We start from the raw sequence: 16352 nt of genomic DNA on the forward strand, positions 1-16352 counted from the left end.
CTGGTTCGTGAGGCATGACCTTCTTCTCACAAAGCCATGCCGACTATACATAATTAGTCTATGCTTCTCCAAATGTTTGTAAGTTCTGTCTATAAGAATCCTCTCCAATAGTTTCCCCACTACCAACACTCCAGTCTTCTTGTACTCATGTGGCTGGAGAGGACTCGAAGTTCATCGCTAAAGGTGAAGCAATCTCTTCCCTCGCATCCTGAATTAACATGGGGTATATCCTTTCTAGCTCTAGGAACTTAGCTATTCTAATATTTTTTTCCAAGTTCCAGCACCTACTACTCTTTCTTAAAGTTGACATGTTCCGGCTTATCAGCCTGTCTTATGCTCTCATCATATTCGTCAAGGTCCCTCTCACTAGTGAACACTGAGGCATCATGTTCACTAAGGACCTCTCCTATCTCTTCTGACTCCAGGAAGATGTTTCCTCTTTTATCCCTGATTGGTCAAACTCTCACTCTAGTAATCCTCCTGTTCTTCACATACATGTAGAACACCTTGATGTTTCCCTTAATCCTACACACCAAGGTCTTTTCATTTGCCCTGTTCTTGCACTTCTAAATCCATTCTTAAGCTTCTTCCATCTTGTAACTCTCTAGAGCCCTGTCTGATCCTTGCTTCCTAAACTACTTTCTTTTTCTTAACTTTTTTTGGGGACGGGCCACAAATGCTGATTTTGTCATGAAATGCCGATTGTGAAAAAGAATGAATAGAAATAATTGAATAAAATTAATACTTAATACCTTGCTATAATTCCTAAACACTTAGTTCAGTGAATTTCCACCTCAAGAAGCTAGTGAATTCCTGGTGTTGCAATGATAAGTGTATCATATTGAAAGAAAAGTGTTGAACTGAGCCCTTGAACAGGAAAATTTTGACTTTACTTCTTGGTCAGTAAATTGGCAGAGCTATTGAGTTGGATTTCAAATGTAGCTGAAAGTAATCAGTTGTTTTTTTTTTCAGGTAGGTAATTCAGTCATGGAAAACAATAAAAGTTCTGTCAGCCCACTGCCCAAAAGTCAAGGTGCAGATCAGCTCATAACCTTTTACGATGAAGGGTAAGATTGATGGTAGATATGGAATCATTGCATTCCCATATCTTCAGGATCCTGATTAAAGTTGTCTCTGATACATGACCAGAGACACCTTTGGGATAAATTACTACTGTAGTATCAGAGTGGCAAGCTTGACGTCATCCTTAGAGCCTACAGCTTTCTGTTAATTAAACTTACCTAGTGTCAATCTGAATATAAATACGGCTGCAAAGAAAAGCAACTGAAGAAGATTTTAACACATCCATTGCGGTTTTGACATTTGTGAGTTTATGTACTCTCTTGTGCTTTGCCCTGTTTTCTTCTGGTGCAAGCTATGTGCTTTTCACGTATCTATCCCCCTGTATGTTCCATGTATGGTGGAGGTCTTTTCAATGATGCAAAATTACTATTTATAGGGAATGGTAGACAAATCTTGAAAACTTAGCATTTTGTAGTATAAGAAATATTTCATATAGTTCCTTATCTCACTGTCAAGAAAATGGGATATCAGATTGTGAGCGCTGTTTCAAATTAAATAGTTCTGGCTTTGCTAGATTTTATTTGGACATCAGTTTATCAAATGTTCCAAGTTTACCTGATATTTTGGAATGAAAACACTTTCCTGGACCTCTTGTTTGCTTATCCTAGTTTGGTGGCTTATAAAAGTTGTCAGGCTTGCACATGCAGTATCATCCCAGTCTCTATCTAGCTAAAAGGAGTCACCTGCCACTTGTTTCCAACTCATCAGCTGCAGCCTATTTAAACCCTGTTCTCAGCACCGTCTGTGTTCAGTCACCGAACCGGCAGCCTCAATTACTTGCTCCTAGCCTTCAGTTGTCTTGTTATAGATAGTATCTATTCTTGCATGTTTTGTGGTTTCTCATGGTTTGTTATTTTTGCAGTTTATTATTAAAGTTATTGTTCAACACTGAATTGTCTCTGCTGATCTGCTTTTAGGTCAAACCTTCTCTACATTTCCTGACACAGGAGAGTGAACCGATGACTGATGCAACAGAGTATGCTCACTTCAGGGAAGTTGCCAGCTGTCATGAACACATGATACAGAAGCATTAGCTAATAGCTTGCCACTCTCAAACTACTCTTTGTAAACCGTGCCAACCAACCTCCTCCCTTGGAGCCCCAGGTTCCGCTGCCTGAACAGATCTCCAACTCAATGCTGCAACTTCCTATCCCAATGCATCTGACACTGAGCTGCAGCCATTCTATGGATCGATCCAAGGTTACACTTATCTTCTGTCTCTTGACTGGGTGAGTTCTGAGTTGGGCTGCTGCTAACTAGGACAATAAGTATGGGGATTTCACTGGTGAGATGCGCTAGCATTTAGACCATCCAGAAAGTCGAAGGGAGGGAGCAGATTGGAGATTTCACCTACGTCAAGCCTCACGCTTGGTGTTGGATTATACTGTGGAATTCAGGGCCATTCTCTCCCAGTGAGAACCAGATGGGAAGACACACCCTTGTGTGTTCTTCTTGCGCAAGTTTAAATCTACATTGTGCTGTTAAGGAGCAGGGGACACCATTAAATAGGTCTTGGATGAATGGAGACATTGGATGATGGGAAACACTAAGCTCTTCCTGATCTGGACTGACCATTAGAAACAGAATCCATTTAACATACCGCCAACTTAACCCATGTCAGGATCGCTGGCCATCTTCTTTGAATAATTCAACTTCTAAAAGATGCATCAACACACCAAAGTTTCTAAGGCAGCACCTTCCAGACCCATGGCCACTACCGTCTAGAAAGACAAGAACAGCAAATACCTGTGAACACCACTACTTGGAAATCTTCCTCCAAGTTACTCACCATCCTGACTTGGAAACATATCGCCATTCCTTCATTGTCATTGGGTCAAGAACATGGAATTCGCTCTCTAACAGCACTGTGGGTGTACCTACACCTCAATGGCTGTAGTAGTTCACAAATGCAGGTCATCACCACCTTCTCAAGGTCAACTAGGGATGGGCAATAAATGTTGGCTTAGCTGATGACACCCACATCCAAAAAGTGAACAAATAAAAAAAACTTCACCGTCTCCTACCAACCTGGTTCCAAGAACACTAAGGTAGACACCCCGTCACAACAATTCAACCCAGCAGAAATGGAGATCAGCCCTCAGCCCATCATTCATCCTCACCCTAATCATCTGGAACCTTGAGAACTAGGTCAAGCCAAGCCCTACAGCATGAGCCTGGTCCAGCTGACACACCTGATAACCACACGTAGGTGTCGGCAGCAATGTGTTCTGAGGCACTCTAGAGGGCCTGCTCATCAGACTTCTCCAGCCACTCAGGTGAACTTTGCACGCTGGATTTTCTGCAAAGCTGGGTCTGTTAGCCCACCATGATTGCCGAGGTACATCAGATCATCCACCCTGCCCTCAATGTCCCCAGTCCAATTCCTCCATGCCATGGCCCTCTGGACTCCTGTGGCCCCTAGCAGACCCACAATACCTGTCCACCCACATCACAGGTTTGCCACCTTCTGATGGGGCCATGTTGATCATGACAATGGTGGATCAGTGCTCTAGGTAACTCACTTCATTGCCTTCCCCAAACCTCCATCAGCCACTGAGATGATGGACCTACGGTTGTCTCCATAGCTTCCTTTAGGACGTTGTGTTGGACCGGAGCCCACAATTTGTCTTCTGCTTCTGCCAAGCCTTCTGCTTGCTCCTCTGCACCACAGTGAGTTTGTCCTCTGTCTATCACTGGCAGACCAATGGTCAGCTAGAAAGAGCCAATCAGCAAGTGGAGAAGTTTCTGTGATGCTTCGCCATCTGTTAGAACATAAGTCATAGAAGCAGAATTAGGCCACTTGGTCCATCAAGTCTGCTCTGCCAGCCCACCATGGCTGATATATTATCCCTCTTCTCAAGCCTTTTCCCGCCTTCTCCCTGTAACCTTTGATACCCTGACTAATCAAGAATATATCAAATAGTATTTTAAATATACTCAATGATTTGGCTTCCACAGCTGTCCATGGCATTGAATTCCACATCTGGCTCAATAAATTCCTTTTCATCTTTGTTTTAAAATTTTTTTCCTCAAAAAATCCCAACAGATTTGTCAGAAACCAGGCTGACTTTGTCCTCCTCTATCATGTGCCTCCAAGTACCTTAGAACTTTATCTTTAGTAATAGATTCCAACATCTTCTCAACCACTGAAGTCAGGCTAGCTGCCCTATAATTTCCTTTCTTCTGCTTCCCTCCCTTCATAAAGAGTGGAATGACATTTAAAATTTTCCAGTCTTCCAGAACTACACTAGAATCTTGTAATTCTTGAAAGATCATTACTAATGCCTCCGCAATCTCTTCAGATACTTCTTTCAGAATGCTAGGGTGTAGTGCATCTGGTACAAGTGACTTATCTTCCTTCAGACCTTTCAGCTTCCCAAGCTCTTTCTCCTTAGTAATAGCAACTACACTCACTTCTGCCCCGTGACACTCTCAAACCTCTGTCACCTTGCTAGTGTCTTCTACAGTGACAATTGATGCAAATACTTATTAAGTTCACCCGCCATTTCTTTGTCCTATTTACTACCTCTCCAGTGTCATTTTCCAGCAGTCATGTATCCAATCTTGCCTCTCTTTTACTTTTTATATATCTGAATAAGCATTTGGTTCCCTCTTTGATATTTTTGACTAGCTTACCTTCATATTTCATCTTTTCTTCCCTCACGTTTTTCAATTGCCCTCTGTTGGTTTTTAAAAGCTTTCCAAACCTCTAACTTCCTAATATTGTTTGCTATATTATAGAAGCCCCCTCATGCTTTTATACTCTTTGACTTCCTTTGTCATCCACAGTTGCCTCATCCTTCCTTTAAAATTCTTCTTCATCTTTGGGATGTATCTATCCTGTACCTTCCAAATTGCTCCCTGAAAGTCCAGCCATTGCTGATCTGACGTCATCTCTGCTAGTGTCCCCTTCCAATCATCTTTGGCTAACTCCTCTTTCAGGTCTCTGTAATTTCCTTTATTCCACTGTAATACTGACACACCTGACTTTATCTTCTCCCTCTCAAAGTGCAGGGTGAATTCTATCATATCATGATCACTGCCTTCTAAAGCCTCTTTTACCTTAAGCTCCCCAGTCAAATCTGGTGTATCCTACAACTCCCAATCCAGAATTGCCTTTCCCCTAGTGGGTTCAACCACAAACTATTCTAAAAATCCATCTCATTAGCATTCTACTAATTCCCTCTCTTGGGATCCAACATTAACTTGATTTTCCCAATCTATCTGCATATTGAAATCCTCCATGACTATCGTAACACTGCCCTTATTACATGCCTTTACTATTTCCCATTGGAATTTGTACCCCACATCTTGGCTGCTGTTCAGGGGTCTGTATATAATTCCCTTCAGGGTCTTTTTACCCTTGCAGTTTCTTAACTCTACGCACAAGCATTATACATCTGATCCTGTGTCACCTCTTTCTAAGGATTTCATTTTAATTTTTTTACAAAAGAGCCACACACCCCCTCTGCCTACCTGCATATCTTTCTGAAACAAGACGTATGCTTGGATGTTAAGCTTCCAACTATGATCTTCTTTTAGTGTCACAACTCAGTGATACACACGTCATACCTGCTGATCTCTAACTACACTACAGGATGATCTATTTGATTCTTTATACTGGGTGCATTCAGATATTGCATCTTCAGTACAGTATTTATCACCCTTTTTGATATTTCCCCCCATGTTACACTTCACCTCTTCCCACTGACTGCGATTTTGTTCTATCATCTGCTTGTCCTTCCTCAGTCTTACTGCACACTGCATCAACTTGTATGCCAGCTGCCTGTCCTCACCAATATCATTTTGGTTCCCATTCCCCTGCCAAATTAATTCAAACCTTTCATAAGGAAGAAGTATCTACTCTGGGCTGATGTTGCCCACAATCTGCACACCTCCTCTGCCACAGGTATGCCACCCTTTGAAGTGCTTTCTGGCTACCAACCCCTATTGTTCACCATGGAGGAGCCAATAGCAGAGGTCCCATCCACCATGGCCCTGGTTCATCAATGCCATAAAGTTTAGAAGAGGGCATGGAGGGCCATTCCAGCTGCCAACTATGCCTACTGTTACCAAGCTAGCTGTCATCAGCTCCCAGCCGGACTACTCTATCCCATGGACCGCGTCTAGCTGTCCTCCTGAGATCTGTCCCTGCATATTGATTCCCACAAGTTCTCACCCCAGTTCATTGGCCACATTAGGATTACCCATTGCTTCAATCCAGTCACTTACCTTCTGCAGTTGCCACCATCACTTACAATCACTTCCTACCTTCCATGCATCCTGCCTCAAGCCAGTTCTCTATGGACCACTCAACCCACCTGAGCCTGAACCGCTGGATCCTAGGGTGGTAGAAGATGGTCCGGGTTGCTGGTTGCTGGAGGCATGTACTCATGGATGAGGTTTGCAGTGGCTGGTTGATTGGGAAGAGTATAGCCTGGAGGAGAAATCCAGTTACAGTACATCCTAGATCCATCGTTCATCGAGGAGTTCTCCCAGACCCTTCTGGATCGTCCTGGGCCAGTACGGGCCAGCTGTGGGGAGCCTCTCCATCCAGCTAACAGGAATCACTCACCACTTATTTTCAACTCATTACCTGCAGCCTATTTTAAACCCAGCTCTCATTGCCCTGATGTGGTTAGCATCGGTTCTCTCTTGTTTGGTGGCTCCGTGTGGTTTGTTATTTTGCAGCTTGTTATCATTCACCACTGAATCATCTCCACTGCTCTGCTTTTGAATCAAGCCTACTCTATATTTCCTGAGAAAAGTTGTCTAGGATGTCCTCTGTGTAATGTAGGAAATGGACTTAAACAATCAATTTATTTTTTTTCCTTTAACCAACTTGGCCCCCACCCAGTAGTTTGGGGACTACCACACTTCAAAGCAAGGTGAATCAGAGCTTACTCAAACAATGAGCTGCTACATTTCAGAACAGCCAAGTTATTGCATTTGTTTTTGTATTGGATTATCCTCCTTCAAAGCCACTTAATTCCTCCCCTGTATTTCCTCTGCTTTAAAATATTCATGTTATAGGGTAAATTTTTCATTTACCATTGCTGGACTGTCTTTGCTCTACCTTTTGAAATGATATTTCCTCTGCTTAAATATTTCAACTTCATGATTAACTGTAGTTGATTCTAATTTAAAATGTGGACATTTTCCAAATTGAATTGAAGGTAACAGCTGGAAAGTTCAGGTTAGTAAAAATATTGCAGCTAGTAATAAATGCTCATACATATTTGATATTTTTGCTGTTAAATATTTCTGAGCTCATATTTTTAAATAATTACCAAAGCTGGCATACAGTATGTTGGCAATTAGAGATATCATTTTCATGACTCATTAACTGGAAAATGGTATCATTGTTGTTTCAAATGTCTGTAGTCATCTTGGACTTCAGCAGTATGAACTAACTGTATATTTGCAAATCACTTTCATGGTATATGTTAATACATCCCATTATTTCTCTGAGTACTGAAATACATATTTCTTCCCTTAAGGGACATGTACCATTGACACAAAAAATTGGATTTATTTTCAAGAGAGGAATAAGGAAGTGGTTTTACTTGTTTCTGAACTGGCCCTGTATAATTGTCAGAATTAATGACTAGCCAGCTGTGGCAAATGTGGAGAATTTGTTTGGATAATTCAGTATAGGAGCAGAAATCAATATGCTCACAACTGTAGCAGGGAGATTAATGATTATTTGATAAAGCTTCTTACATCTGGCTCAATTACTCTGTCAACACGTGAAGAAATCAAGAATGACATTTTCTTCTGTGTTACTTGTATTAACATTTGTTAATCAATCTGGAAGCACAAGATATACAACTTTCATCTTTCCCATCTAACCTGGAGGCAGTGGCACAGACTTGAGCTTTTTTATAAACTAATTTAGAACTGTGTATTATTAAGTTTGTGGTAATCCCTATTTGTTAACCTAGTTTGAATCATCAAGTGAAGGTTCTCAGCCTATGCTTACTTTGATATTTATTTGTCAGCAGAAATGCAATAATTTATAACCATAACAAATACCAGTATGTAATTTCTGTAACACCTGGTAGAATGCCCCAAGTCACTTCACAACCATATTTCCAAGCAATTCTTATACTGGAGCAAACAGAAGTGTAATTGAAAGTGAATCTCCTGGCCAGGTGTGCTAGCAGAGCTGCTGACAGTCCAGTTAATTTGATGCAATTGTCAAGAAAAGTAGTGCTACCTGCTGCCCACGAACATTTCAGTCATATTGCAAAGACTTTCTGTTTCCACCTCCATATCATCACATGGCTTCATCTCTCCTTCGGTTCATGGGCTGCTGAAGCCCTCAGTGATGGAGTTTGAATTGGGGAATGGAAGCAAAAACATTGATCTTTCCAATATTTAGCAGGATGAAATTTCTGCTCAACAGATTAGAACCATTGAGTAGACCCTTCAACATCATGAGTGAGGATACTTGGTTTCTCAGATAAATTCTTTCTTCCCCCTGCAGAACTGATGCATACCTTTTGATCTTTGGGTTTATTCTAACATGGAGATGCATATATTCAACTTGGAGATTACAGATAAGACTCTGACCCTGAGAAATCTCTGGTCCACATGGCAGAGGAAGACAAACTGATTTTCTTGGGTATTGCTGATGCTAGGATGAGAAAGTTATCATCCTCTGGTAATATAGGATTGGCAAGGTGGAGATTAGGGAAAATTGATTTCAACAGGGTCCACCTCATCACAGAGAGCTTAGAAGAGGAACTTCTCATAACAAACACCTTTGATCATAGAGATGAGCACGAGACCTTTCATCAACACCCTGCCTAGACCCTGGAACTTGTTAGATGATATTATCCCCTGAACAAGGGACGGCATGGAAAACCATGTTACCTGCACCATGCCAGGCTCTAATGACTGTTGACTGGTTACAGCCCAATCTGTTACATCCATTACACTGGCCACAAAACATAGCAGCAACAACAGATTTATCACAAGAAAATCTAAGTTGAAGCTCTCCATACCAGTACTTCATAGACAATCAATTGATTCCCAGCAAACAGGAGTGCCCATATCGAATGTAGCACCTTGAAAGCCGCTCTACTTACCTGTGAAGTAAACTTTCGATTTTCCACCAAATCAATTAAGATGAGTTTGATGAAAATAACCAAGGAATCCCAAAGCTAATTAACCACAGACTCGAAGTGTTCCCCGGACTGTAGGCTTCTGCACACCTCTGTAGCTCTACTCCTGAAACTGACATCTATCAGAGAGTACTGGAGGTCCAGTAACTCATTTGTAATGAATTTCTCAATCTCACTGAAGTCAAGGAAGAACTGTGGAACACCTTCCCCATACTTGTTGGCAGAAATTTGTTTACAGCTGATGTTTACTTCATGGTACCGTGTACTTCATGGGGTTTCCATGGTAATATACAGAAGTAGATTGCCAGGCCATTCTTCCATGCTGCTGATGTTGGGACCCAGCTGGGTTTGAACTCAGGACCATCTGCCTTGAAGTCCAGAGCTGATGCCACTACACCACCAGCTGACCCATGGGACTGTGTAAGACATGATATTAATCAGCTATCACATGACAGAGCCAAGCTCAGTGAATGCCGCTGCCAAGAAAAGCTGAGTGACTGCCAAAATATATTTCTCAATCCTTTCTGCTACCATGCTAGGTCCTAACCCTAACGAGCTTTCCACTAGAGTGGTGCTAATCTGTAGGTCTATTGGGAAACCATTGATTATGGAACACAGGTACAATACATTCAAGGTCACCCAACTTCAATCCTTGTGCAGCACACAGGCAGTGTTTACATTTATGCACATTTAGAGTCTGAACTCCGAGTAATTGTCAGCTTTTTCACTGAAACATTTGCATCTTGCATTCAAGGTTCACATGCCAAAGGCTACCTATGAATTTGCCCTTCTGTCCAGCATTGCTCCTTAACAAAAAGGACTCTGCCATTAATGGAGCACTTTCATTTCTTGAAAACTTCTATCCATCTCAATAATGACATTTTCCAATGCTTCCCCTGCTCCAGTAAGCCTCCTGGATGAGCTGTGGTTGAATTCAAAATCTGATTGGGGATTCTCCATCCTGGTTCAAACTCTGCTTGTAGTGTTAATGATTTTTTTTGTAATTTATTTTTTATTGAAGTTCATCATCCATAAGATGTATTTCAGATACTATACATATATATCATATTTTAGTGATTTTAGGCTCCAAGCACCAGTATTTTGGGAGGCACAGTTATGAAGATCACAGAGCTGATACATCACAGTTGAAGAAGCACGATTTAAATCCTTACATCTGTTTCTGTCAGTGTAGTGTTTGTATGTTCTACTGGTAGCCCCTAGGCTTCCCTTTATGTACTCTGGATTTCTCACACATGTGAAGAAAATCTAGAGAACAAAGAGGAATCAGATACAAGTGATGGGAAAGGTGGGGGGGGGGGGGGGAGAGAATAAAATAGGGGAAGTGTAGGATTAGTACAGAAATGGGTGTCTGGTGGTTAGCACTGGCCCAGTGGGCTGAAGAGCTTGCTTCCATACTCTATAGCTCCACTCTATTGTCGATTCTCTATGTACAGTACTTCTCAGATTTGAACCAGCAACAGAAGCCATTGGAGAGGTAATAACAATGCCTATCTACAACATCCTCCCATTTCACTGGAAGGATTTGCGGTGCATCATCAGTGTCCCCTTGCAGGCCAATATTCCTGGCATTAAGGCCCCAATTACACTCCATTGACACCGTAAGGCAGGACACATTCTTTATCTGCCTGATGTCTAACTTCAGAAACACATGCTCCATTCAGAGCTCTGTCATGTGAACAGATAACTAGGAAAAGTGGAAAAGATACATAGATGTTCTTAAAGGCTTTTTGGGGGAAATCAAAGCTGCAACATGTTCACTGAGAATCCTGGGAATCCGAGTTCATGACAGTACAAGTGGAAAAGGACGTTGCTGGTAACATTGAGTCCATGAATTCAGAATACATGGAAACTTGACCAAAAAACATGACATCTGATGAACAACCACCCGCATCTCCTATTAGACGTCCTGGCAAAAACTGTGGTACTTAGATTGGCCTTCCAAACCCACAGAACTGGACTGAAGGCCTGAGAGGCTCTAGGTAGCAAAATCAGCCAGAAGGGTGCAATTGGGCAAAATGAATGCTGAATGATCGTGTAATTGGGCAAAATGGTAAATGGAATAAAACAAGGAAATGTGAAATTATTCATTTTGATATGAAGAATAGGAAAGCAAAATGACCTGGAAGATTCAGAGAACTCCCCAGCACGGAAGCAGGCCCTCCAGTCCACCAAACACATGGTGATCATCGAGCATTAACCCTTTTGAATGCTCATTGATAGTTGGTTTATTATGGTCACATGTACTGAGAATAGCTTTCGTGTCCATGTAGCTGTCTCTGTTTTATTTCAATATTGTAATTGTGACTGCTCCCACCACTCCTTCTAACAAATTATTCCATGTATCCATTACCCGTTCTGTGGAAAAACTTAGCTCTCAGGCAACTGTTAAATCTTTCCCTACTCAACTTAAAGCCATGCCCTCTAGTTTTAAACTCCCTTACACCAACAAATAGATTGTGGCCTTTCAGCTCATCTATGTTTATGATTTTATATACCTCTATAAAGTCACGCCTCTGAAGAAAAACACTCCAGCCTGTCTTCTTATACTGCAAGCCCCCCAGTCCAGCTAAGATCCTTGTAAATCTTTTCTGACCCTTTCCAGGTTAATGATATTCTTTCTGGCAACTGGAACTGTACACAATACTCCAAGTCTGGCCTCACTAATATCATCTACAGTTGTAACACTGTGATAGAGTTACTGAAGGAGTTTCAACTCACTGTGGAGGACAATGTGAAGGTGGAAATTTGTGGGAGAATGTACTCAGTTATGTGTTTGACAAGGCTTGCTGTCTACAGAGCTTTGCATTATCTAATCTGTTCACATGGATGGGCCCGAAGACACATAGCATACAAAATAATTGAAAATGCAAGGCTTGATAGACAGCAACATCAGGTCTATAGCTTTCTGTCAAAGCTAGCAATCTTTTGAATGCTTCTGAATATTTCTGACTTTGAGAATCTTTCAAAAAGCTTTTCAAAAATAGAACAAACATTATTTAACTAAGTAATAATATAACACTGTTGAATAACTTAAAGTCATTTATGAATAATTAAACACATTAAATTGAACAAATTCAGTAACTGCAATGTGCTTGGCTTTCCTTTTTTTGTCAAAATATGAAACAAGCCAAGAGGTTATTTTATTTTGACTGTCCAGGACCAAGAGGCAGTTTCAGGATACAGGGTTTGGCAATCTCTAAACTTTTGATTAGTGTACACTCAGCCATTGAATGATATTGATGGATCTTTTGGGCCAGGGGATCAGGATAGAGTAGGGAAATGGATTTGACTAGAGTATCAGCCATCATCTTTCTTAATGACACAGCAGTCTCAACTGTTTATAAAACCTACCGCTATTTCTTTTATGTTCTTTTGATCAATTTATAATATGACTATTCAAGAGGTTGTCTGACTTGTGAGAAGAACATGCTGCTCGTATCATGATTTAAGCCAAATGTTTCTGTCGACCTTACTGTGCACAAACAGGCTGTTACGTTTGTAGAAAAGACTGATGATGACTGAACTTCATTTATTAACTTTGAAGTGCTTTGGCAGCCCAAGGCCAACAGTGTGTAAGAATTTTCTTTATACTCATTCTATCTATTTTGTGTGTTTGAGTGTCACCTCCAGCTTTCCAGACAACCTTGATCCACTGCAATTTGCCTGCTGCAAAAAATGGTCTACAATGGATGCCATCTCTCTGGACCTATACTCAACTCTGGAGCATCCAGACATCAAGGACACCTATATCAGAGTGTTGTTTATTGACTGCATTTCAATACTATTATTTCAAGCAAACTTATCACCAAACTCTAAACCCAGGGAGTTAATGCCACCCTGTACAACTGATCCTTGATTTTCTGACCAACAAACCATGATAAGTAAGGATCTGTAGCGGCAACTTCACCACAGTTATCCTAAAACTTGGTGCTACACAATGTTGGATTCTTAGCCCCCCACCTTATTGCCTGTACATTCAGAGGATACCATTGTAGTGAGCCACGTCACAAATAACGATGTGTACAAGGAGATATTGTTGAGATAGTGTAATGATAACAATATTTCCCTCAATATCAACAAAACAAAAGAGCTGGTCATTGACTTCAGAAAGAAAGACAGTTCACACAGTCCTGTCTACATCAGCAGTGCTGAGCTTGAGAGGGTAGAGAACTTCTAGCCCCTAGGTTGGATCATACGTTCTGATCCAGCTATGTTGATATCACAGGTATCAACCTCCACTCTATGCACTCTGTCTATGCATCTTGTTGCCTCAGTAAAGTAGCTAGTATAATCAAAGACACCACTCAACCTAGACATTCTCTCTTCTCCCCTCTTCCATCAGACAGAAGATACAAAACCCTGAAATTGCCTACCACCAGGCTTAAGGATGGGTTCTATTCCACCGTTATCAGACTCTTGAATGGACCACTTGTACGATAAGATAGTCTCTTGGCTCACAAGCTACCTCATTATGATTGTACACTTTACCATTTGCTTGTATTGCACTTATATGGTAGTGTTTGTATTTTATTCTGCATTGTTGTTGTTATTCCAGCTCAATGCACTAGGTAATGATTTGATTTATATAAACAATACGCAAGGCAATATTTTCACTGTATCTCAGTACGTGTGACAATAATAAATCAAAACCAAATGTATTTAATATGGTCTTTTATATCCTTCACAAAATGTGTTCTTCTGCTGTTCATCTCCGAAGTATAGATGTCATCATTTAGAATTTCAAAAATCATTCTCAGATTCAAATAAAAATATTTCCTTTAAGCTCAGGATTCTTGGAGTTAAACAATGATTTGAAAGCCACCAGCTGTTATATCTCCACAAGTTATAGTTAGTGTTTCTTAGCGTATCCTACAGTTTCCTTTTGGGGTTTGCAGACCAACTGATGGAACTTGTACCTGTGCCGAGTTATCTTGAAGAAAGAGCCTGATAGTACTTAAACTCCTGATGGAACAAAAGAAAGCATAACAATTTAAAATAAGAAGAAACTAGATTCTTAAAATGTCCTCTTTTTATATTGACTACCTTGCTCTGACTATAGAGACATCAAGAAGATTTTGCAATGAATTTCATTTGGTTGATTTAAGAATGACATTGGCAGAAATTGAGGAACAATTTCTTGCCATGCATTTTTATACAAAGATTGCTGTGTGGAATTGTAAGCATCTATATTGAAGGTAGAAAAAGGATAAATCTTTTACAGAAATTGCCGTTTCAGGTATCTCTTTCATTTTGTCTCTCGACTATATTTTCTACAAATAATTTTTAGAAGAACCATCAGATATGTCCCCCTTCTTCAAAGAATGGGCTTTCCCTTCCTCCACCATTGATGCTGAGCTTACCCACATCTCCTCTTTTTCCCGGACATCCACGCTCTCCCCACCTTCCCACTGCCTTAACAGGGATAGAGTTCCTCTGGTCTTCACCTACCACCCATGAGCCTCTGCATCCAAAGCATTATTCTCCGCAACTTCTGTTATCTTCAACTGGATCCTACCACCAAACACATCTTTACTTTCCCCCAGTCCCAGTCTCTGCTTTCCTCAGGGATTGCTCCCTTCATGCTTCGCTTGTCCATTCCTCCCTCCCCACAAATCTCCTTCCTGACACATAACCCTGCATGTGACACTTGCCCATATACTTCTTCCCTTACCTACATTCAGGGCCTCAAACAGTCCTTCTAAGTGAGGTAACACATCACTTGCAAATCTGCTGGGGTCATCTATTGTATCTGGTGCTCTCTATGTGGCCTCCTCCACATTGGAGAGACCCGATTTAAATTGGGGGATGGTTTGTTTAGCATCTCTACCAAAAGCGGTATTTGGCCAACCATTTTAATTCCTTTCCCATTCCCATTCTGACACGTCAGTCCACAGTCTCCTCTTTTGCCACTCTTATTCTATTCCCCACTCTGTCCTCATCTCCTCACTTGCCTATCACCTTTGCCTGGTGCCCTTCCTTCTTCTCTTTCTCCCATGCTCCACTCTCCTCTCCCATCAGATTCCTTCTTCTCCAGCCCTTGACCTTTCCCAACCACCTGGCTTCACTTATCACCTTCTAACCAGTCCTCCTTCCCCTCTCCCCACCTTTTTATTCTGGCACTTTCCCCCTTTCTTTCCAGTCCTGAAGAAGGACCTTGGCCTGAAACGTCAACTGTTTATTTATTTCCAAAGTTGCTGCCTGACCTTTTGAGTTCCTCCAGCATTTTGTGTTTGTTGCTTTATAGAAGAACCATATTTCCTCTCCCTCTTCTTTGTCTGAGATATCATCAGAGGAGCCTGCTGGGAATCAACATCATTTTTTTAGAAAGGAAACAGAGAGAACAGAGAATATTTTGGTCTATTCTAAAACCTGTTATTTCCCACAAAAAACATTTATTTATCGAAAAGTAAAACTCGTTAGCAGGGCTCTACCTTATCAGCAATACCATTCCCTTTAGAGTGCCTGGAGCCAAAATGTTTAGTGAGGGTTTTTATCATCTCTCTGTAATTTATTTAGATCGCTAAGAGCATTAAGTCTTGAGAAGAAAGTAAAAGGCACGTTGAAGATATTCTGACTTGGTTTGATCAATTTTGAACAGTGCAGGAGTAGAGTGCACAGGCTCAGCAGACTGAATGGTCATTCTGTGATAAAATATCTTAGTTATAATCTTCATCACATATAAAACAGGGCATTCTGCATCTTTCATTGAATGTTAAATTTCTTGGACTAAATATTTGCTGTGCTGCCTTAACATATTCATCGGATGAATGCTTGCGTTGAAATCACATTCAAAGGAATTTGATGTCTTATGAGCACTCATCAAATAGACTCCATCGGAGGATCTTTGCTTAGAACTTCTGAATTATTAACATTTCAGAGACTTGAACCTTCGAACAGTGTGAAATTCTGAATAGAGTATGCGATTAGGGTGGCACAGCAGTGTAGTGGTTAGCATAACACTTTACAGTGTCAGCAGTCTGGGTTCAATTCCCGCTTCTGTCTGTAAGGAGTTTCTATGTTCTACCTCCATCCCCTTTACCTATCCTACTTGTAATCTCCTCAACGAATTCCAACAGGTTTGTCAGGCAGGATTTTCCCTTAAGAAAACCATGCTGACAT

Source organism: Hemitrygon akajei, chromosome 19 (assembly GCF_048418815.1).
Source record: "Hemitrygon akajei chromosome 19, sHemAka1.3, whole genome shotgun sequence".
NCBI lineage: Eukaryota > Metazoa > Chordata > Chondrichthyes > Myliobatiformes > Dasyatidae > Hemitrygon > Hemitrygon akajei.